We start from the raw sequence: 8,710 nt of genomic DNA, 5'->3' as shown, positions 1-8,710 counted from the left end.
AGTACTTTTATCAGTGTGTAAGTACTTTTATCAGCGTGTAAGTACTTTTATCAGCGTGTAAGTACTTTTATCAGCGTGTAAGTACTTTTATCAGCGTGTAAGTACTTTTATCAGCGTGTAAGTACTTTTATCAGCGTGTAAGTACTTTTATCAGTGTGTAAGTACTTTTATCAGTGTGTAAGTACTTTTGTCAGTGTGTAAGTACTTTTATCAGTGTGTAAGTACTTTTATCAGTGTGTAAGTACTTTTATCAGTGTGTAAGTACTTTTGTCAGTGTGTAAGTACTTTTATCAGTGTGTAAGTAATTTATCAGTGAGTAAGTACTTTTATCAGTGTGTAAGTACTTTTATCAGTGTGTAAGTACTTTTATCAGTGTGTAAGTACTTTTATCAGTGTGTAAGTACTTTTATCAGTGTGTAAGTACTTTTATCAGTGTGTAAGTACTTTTATCAGTGTGTAAGTACTTTTGTCAGTGTGTAAGTACTTTTATCAGTGTGTAAGTACTTTTATCAGTGTGTAAGTACTTTTATCAGTGTCTAAGTACTTTTATCAGTGTGTAAGTACTTTTATCAGTGTGTAAGTACTTTTATCAGTGTGTAAGTACTTTTGTCAGTGTGTAAGTACTTTTGTCAGTGTGTAAGTACTTTTATCAGTGTGTAAGTACTTTTATCAGTGTGTAAGTACTTTTATCAGTGTGTAAGTACTATTGTCAGTGTGTAAGTACTTTTATCAGTGTGTAAGTACTTTTATCAGTGTGTAAGTATTTTTGTCAGTGTGTAAGTACTTTTGTCAGTGTGTAAGTACTTTTATCAGTGTCTAAGTACTTTTATCAGTGTCTAAGTACTTTTATCAGTGTGTAAGTACTTTTATCAGTGTGTAAGTACTTTTATCAGTGTGTAAGTACTTTTATCAGTGTGTAAGTACTATTGTCAGTGTGTAAGTACTTTTATCAGTGTGTAAGTATTTTTGTCAGTGTGTAAGTACTTTTGTCAGTGTGTAAGTACTTTTATCAGTGTGTAAGTACTTTTGTCAGTGTGTAAGTACTTTTATCAGTGTGTAAGTACTTTTATCAGTGTGTAAGTACTTTTATCAGTGTGTAAGTACTTTTATCAGTGTGTAAGTACTTTTGTCAGTGTGTAAGTACTTTTATCAGTGTGTAAGTACTTTTATCAGTGTGTAAGTACTTTTATCAGTGTGTAAGTACTTTTATCAGTGTGTAAGTACTTTTATCAGTGTGTAAGTACTTTCATCTTCTACACAATCTTCAGTTGTGTTCACGTGTACATGTGTGTTGCAGGTGTCGAGCCCGAGAGATAAGATCAGAGTAAGAAAGTATCTACGACGACTCAAGAAGAGATTTCAAGTGAGTACAAATATTTGTTTAGTCCATACTTTTGTTTTTGGCCCTTTAGATGTGTATTCAAGAAGTATGAAAACTTAAATAACAATATTTTTATTAGTATAACAACATATTTGTTCAAACCTTTATTGTAGAAGAAGTAGAAGTATTAGTAGTAGAAGTATTAGTAGTAGAAGTATTAGTAGTAGAAGTAGAATAAGTAGTTGAAGAATAAGATGTAGAATCAGTAGAAATAGTAGAATAAGTAGAAGTAGTAGAAGATGTAGTAGAATCAGTATAAGTAGTGTTTTTAAAGTTTAATGTTTCTAGGTTTGAGTCGATGAAAAAAGTATAAAAAGAATAAATAGAAATAATATGAAGAATAAATAGAAATAATATAAAGAATAAATATAAATAATATAAAGAATAAATAGAAACAATATAAAGAATAAATAGAAATAATATAAAGAATAAATAGAAATAATATAAAGAATACATAGAAATATTAAGAAGAATAAATAGAAATATTATAAAGAATAAATAGAAATAATATAAAGAATAAATATAAATAATATAAAGAATAAATAGAAACAATATAAAGAATAAATAGAAATAATATAAAGAATACATAGAAATAATATGAAGAATAAATAGAAACAATATAAAGAATAAATAGAAATAATATAAAGAATAAATAGAAACAATATAAAGAATAAATAGAATTAATATAAAGAATAAATATAAATACTATAAAGAATAAATATAAATAATATAAAGAATAAATATAAATAATATAAAGAATAAATATGAATAATATAAAGAATACATAGAAATATTATAAAGAATAAATAGAAATATTATAAAGAATAAATAGAAATAATATGAAGAATAAATAGAAATAATATAAAGAATAAATAGAAATAATATAAAGAATACATAGAAATATGAAGAAGAATAAATATAAATAATATAAAGAATAAATATAAATAATATAAAGAATAAATATAAATAATATAAAGAATAAATATAAATAATATAAAGAATAAATAGAAATAATATAAAGAATACATAGAAATATGAAGAAGAATAAATATAAATAATATAAAGAATACATAGAAATAATATAAAGAATAAATATAAATAATATAAAGAATAAATATAAATAATATATAGAATACATAGAAATATTATAAAGAATACATAGAAATATTAAGAAGAATAAATAGAAATATTATAAAGCATAAATAGAATATATCAGAATAAAGAGTGTCAAATGTTCATGTCATCATCACTAACTTCTTCTTCTCGCTCCAGAGGTACAGAAACGCTTCCTGGGGGTCAACGAGATGTGAGACCAAAGTTCAACTTCAGAGACTCCACATCCTCCTGGCGGCTCTGACGCCCTCTGCTGGCCACCACTGAGTCAAAGATGTTTATTGTTTTTGATTTATTTATTGTCCTTTATTTATGTATTTATACCAATAAATTATTTTGAACACACGTCAGTCTTGTGGAGTTTTTATTGTTGGTGAAGCTGGTGACGTTTATGACATTTGAAACAATACATTTGAGAGACAATAACTTGAAAAGTGAAATCGTGACGTCACTTCTACTTCTTTTTCCTTCTTATTTGACGAAATGATTTCACCAAAATAAAAACAAATCACTCTGTGGCCTTGAACATGATGGTTGTGTGTGTTTTTTATGTTGTATGAATTCCCTGCGTGGACGCGTCTCACGCACGCGCGCGGACAGGTGAGGAGGAAAGCGAGAGTGGAAAGTTGGATTTTCCCGCTTTCGCTCTCAGAGCATCTTAAAAATATGCGGATCAAGTCAAAGTCGCACAAAAGTCGCCATGAACGCGTTGAGAAGCATCTTGTTGTTCACCTGCTGCACGGCCGCGCTGGGCTGTGATTGGCTGAGACACGCCGCTCACCTGAGCGAGCGCTCCTTACGTTTGCTGCAGAAGATGGTGAGTCCGCTGGAGGCTCCAGGGGGTCCAAGAAGTCCTTTAAAAAGTCTCTCTGCTGCTCCTTCACAGGACAGACCGCCGACAGAGGACGACTGTCCCGAGAGGTTCCCGCACCAGATGTACAGCAGAGTTCACCTGCTGCAGGTAAAACACACGCCGGACCGGAACCACATGCGAACACTTGCTGACTTTGATGTGTTTTCCAGGCGCAGCCTCAGATCTTCTTCATCAGCCAGAACCTGCGCCTGGTCCTGGACTTCTATCTTCAGGGGAACTTCTCGCAAGTCCAGGAGAACCAAGAGGTCTCAGTGTTTCTGCAGACGCTGGAGCTGCAGGCGTCTGAGCTCACGGAGTGTGTAAGTACTTTTATCAGTGTGTAAGTACTTTTATCAGTGTGTAAGTACTTTTATCAGTGTGTAAGTACTTTTATCAGTGTGTAAGTACTTTTGTCAGTGTGTAAGTACTTTTATCAGTGTGTAAGTACTTTTATCAGTGTGTAAGTACTTTTATCAGTGTGTAAGTACTTTTATCAGTGTGTAAGTACTTTTATCAGTGTGTAAGTACTTTTATCAGTGTGTAAGTACTTTTATCAGTGTGTAAGTACTTTTATCAGTGTGTAAGTACTTTTATCAGTGTGTAAGTACTTTTATCAGTGTGTAAGTACTTTTATCAGTGTGTTAGTACTTTTATCAGTGTGTAAGTACTTTTATCAGTGTGTAAGTACTTTTATCAGTGTGTAAGTACTTTTATCAGTGTGTAAGTACTTTTGTCAGTGTGTAAGTACTTTTATCAGTGTGTAAGTACTTTTGTCAGTGTGTAAGTACTTTTATCAGTGTGTAAGTACTTTTATCAGTGTCTAAGTACTTTTATCAGTGTGTAAGTACTTTTATCAGTGTGTAAGTACTTTCATCAGTGTGTAAGTACTTTTATCAGTGTGTAAGTACTTTTATCAGTGTGTAAGTACTTTCATCAGTGTGTAAGTACTTTTATCAGTGTGTAAGTACTTTTATCAGTGTGTAAGTACTTTTATCAGTGTCTAAGTACTTTTGTCAGTGTTTAAGTACTTTTTTCAGTGTCTAAGTACTTTTATCAGTGTGTAAGTACTTTTATCAGTGTGTAAGTACTTTTATCATTGTGTAAGTATTTTTATCAGTGTGTAAGTACTTTTATCAGTGTGTAAGTACTTTTATCAGTGTGTAAGTACTTTTATCAGTGTGTAAGTACTTTTATCAGTGTCTAAGTACTTTTGTCAGTGTGTAAGTACTTTTGTCAGTGTGTAAGTACTTTTGTCAGTGTGTAAGTACTTTTATCAGTGTGTAAGTACTTTTATCAGTGTCTAAGTACTTTTATCAGTGTGTAAGTACTTTTATCAGTGTGTAAGTACTTTTATCAGTGTGTTAGTACTTTTGTCAGTGTGTAAGTACTTTTATCAGTGTGTAAGTACTTTTATCAGTGTGTAAGTACTTTTGTCAGTGTGTAAGTACTTTTATCAGTGTGTAAGTACTTTTGTCAGTGTGTAAGTACTTTTATCAGTGTCTAAGTACTTTTGTCAGTGTGTAAGTACTTTTGTCAGTGTGTAAGTACTTTTATCAGTGTGTAAGTACTTTTGTCAGTGTGTAAGTACTTTTATCAGTGTGTAAGTACTTTTATCAGTGTGTAAGTACTTTTATCAGTGTGTTAGTACTTTTGTCAGTGTGTAAGTACTTTTATCAGTGTGTAAGTACTTTTATCAGTGTGTAAGTACTTTTATCAGTGTGTAAGTACTTTTGTCAGTGTGTAAGTACTTTTATCAGTGTGTAAGTACTTTTGTCAGTGTGTAAGTACTTTTATCAGTGTGTAAGTACTTTTATCAGTGTCTAAGTACTTTTGTCAGTGTGTAAGTACTTTTGTCAGTGTGTAAGTACTTTTATCAGTGTGTAAGTACTTTTGTCAGTGTGTAAGTACTTTTATCAGTGTCTAAGTACTTTTATCAGTGTGTAAGTACTTTTATCAGTGTGTTAGTACTTTTATCAGTGTGTAAGTACTTTTATCAGTGTGTAAGTACTTTTATCAGTGTGTAAGTACTTTTATCAGTGTGTAAGTACTTTTGTCAGTGTGTAAGTACTTTTATCAGTGTGTAAGTACTTTTATCAGTGTGTAAGTACTTTTGTCAGTGTGTAAGTACTTTTATCAGTGTGTAAGTACTTTTATCAGTGTGTAAGTACTTTTATCAGTGTGTAAGTACTTTTATCAGTGTCTAAGTACTTTTATCAGTGTGTAAGTACTTTTGTCAGTGTGTAAGTACTTTTATCAGTGTGTAAGTACTTTTATCAGTGTGTTAGTACTTTTATCAGTGTGTAAGTACTTTTATCAGTGTGTAAGTACTTTTATCAGTGTGTAAGTACTTTTATCAGTGTCTAAGTACTTTTATCAGTGTGTAAGTACTTTTGTCAGTGTGTAAGTACTTTTATCAGTGTGTAAGTACTTTTATCAGTGTCTAAGTACTTTTATCAGTGTCTAAGTACTTTTATCAGTGTGTAAGTACTTTTGTCAGTGTGTAAGCACTTTTATCAGTGTGTAAGTACTTTTATCAGTGTGTAAGTACTTTTATCAGTGTCTAAGTACTTTTATCAGTGTGTAAGTACTTTTATCAGTGTCTAAGTACTTTTATCAATGTGTAAGTACTTTTATGAGTGTCTAAGTACTTTTGTCAGTGTGTAAGTACTTTTATCAGTGTGTAAGTACTTTCATCTTCTACACAATCTTCAGTTGTGTTCACGTGTACATGTGTGTTGCAGGTGTCGAGCCCGAGAGATAAGATCAGAGTAAGAAAGTATCTACGACGACTCAAGAAGAGATTTCAAGTGAGTACAAATATTTGTTTAGTCCATACTTTTGTTTTTGGCCCTTTAGATGTGTATTCAAGAAGTATGAAAACTTAAATAACAATATTTTTATTAGTATAACAACATATTTGTTCAAACCTTTATTGTAGAAAATGTAGAAGTAGAAGTATTAGTAGTAGAAGTATTAGTAGTAGAAGTATTAGTAGTAGAAGTAGAATAAGTAGTTGAAGAATAAGATGTAGAATCAGTAGAAATAGTAGAATAAGTAGAAGTAGTAGAAGATGTAGTAGAATCAGTAGAAGTAGTGTTTTTAAAGTTTAATGTTTCTAGGTTTGAGTCGATGAAAAAAGTATAAAAAGAATAAATAGAAATAATAAATATAAATAATATAAAGAATAAATAGAAACAATATAAAGAATAAATAGAAATAATATAAATAATAAATAGAAATAATATAAATAATAAATAGAAATAATATGAAGAATAAATAGAAATACTATAAATAATAAATATAAATATTATAAAGAATACATATAAATAATATAAAGAATAAATAGAAACAATATAAAGAATAAATAGAAATAATATAAAGAATAAATAGAAATAATATAAAGAATAAATATAATTAATATAAAGAATAAATAGAAATATAATAAAGAATAAATAGAAATAATATAAAGAATAAATAGAAATAATATAAAGAATACATAGAAATACTATAAATAATAAATATAAATAATATAAAGAATATATAGAAATACTATAAATAATAAATATAAATAATATTAAGGATAAATAGAAATAATATAAAGAATACATAGAAATATTATAAAGAATAAATAGAAATATTATAAAGAATATATAGAAATACTATAAATAATAAATATAAATAATATAAAGAATAAATAGAAATAATATAAAGAATACATAGAAATACTATAAATAATAAATATAAATAATATAAAGAATATATAGAAATACTATAAATAATAAATATAAATAATATTAAGGATAAATAGAAATAATATAAAGAATACATAGAAATATTATAAAGAATAAATAGAAATAATATAAAGAATAAATAGAAATAATATAAAGAATAAATAGAAATAATATAAAGAATAAATAGAAATACTATAAATAATAAATATAAATAATATTAAGAATAAATAGAAATAATATAAAGAATAAATAGAAATAATATAAAGAATAAATAGAAATAATATAAAGAATAAATAGAAATAATATGAAGAATAAATAGAAATAATATAAAGAATAAATAGAAATAATATGAAGAATAAATATAAATAATATAAATAATAAATATAAATAATATAAAGAATAAATATAAATAATATAAATAATAAATATAAATAATATAAAGAATAAATAGAAATACTATAAATAATAAATATAAATAATATTAAGAATAAATAGAAATAATATAAAGAATAAATAGAAATAATATAAAGAATAAATAGAAATAATATAAAGAATAAATAGAAATAATATGAAGAATAAATATAAATAATATTAAGAATAAATATAAATAATATAAAGAATAAATAGAAATAATATGAAGAATAAATATAAATAATATAAATAATAAATATAAATACTATAAAGAATAAATAGAAATAATATAAAGAATAAATAGAAACAATATAAAGAATAAATATAAATATTATAAAGAATATATAGAAATACTATAAAGAATAAATATAAATATTATAAAGAATAAATATAAATAATATAAAGAATAAATATAAATAATATAAAGAATAAATATAAATAATATAAAGAATAAATAGAAACAATATAACGAATGAATAGAAATATTATAAAGAATATATAGAAATACTATAAAGAATAAATATAAATATTATAAAGAATAAATATAAATAATATAAAGAATAAATATAAATAATATAAAGAATAAATATAAATAATATAAAGAATAAATATAAATAATATAAAGAATAAATAGAAATAATATAACGAATGAATAGAAATATTATAAAGAATATATAGAAATACTATAAAGAATAAATATAAATATTATAAAGAATAAATTTAAATAATATAAAGAATAAATATAAATAATATAAAGTATACATAGAAATATTATAAAGAATACATAGAAATATTATAAAGAATACATAGAAATATTAAGAAGAATAAATAGAAATATTATAAAGCATAAATAGAATATATCAGAATAAAGAGTGTCAAATGTTCATGTCATCATCACTAACTTCTTCTTCTCGCTCCAGAGGTACAGAAACGCTTCCTGGGGGTCAACGAGATGTGAGACCAAAGTTCAACTTCAGAGACTCCACATCCTCCTGGCGGCTCTGACGCCCTCTGCTGGCCACCACTGAGTCAAAGATGTTTATTGTTTTTATTTATTTATTGTCATTTATTTATGTATTTATACCAATAAATTATTTTGAACACACGTCAGTCTTGTGGAGTTTTTATTGTTGGTGAAGCTGGTGACGTTTATGACATTTGAAACAATACATTTGAGAGACAATAACTTCATCCATGTTGTCTACATACATGTATATTTGA

Source organism: Callionymus lyra, chromosome 15 (genome assembly GCF_982586985.1).
Source record: "Callionymus lyra chromosome 15, fCalLyr1.hap1.1, whole genome shotgun sequence".
Taxonomy (NCBI): Eukaryota; Metazoa; Chordata; class Actinopteri; order Syngnathiformes; family Callionymidae; genus Callionymus; species Callionymus lyra.
Note: the sequence above shows the minus strand (reverse complement) of the source record.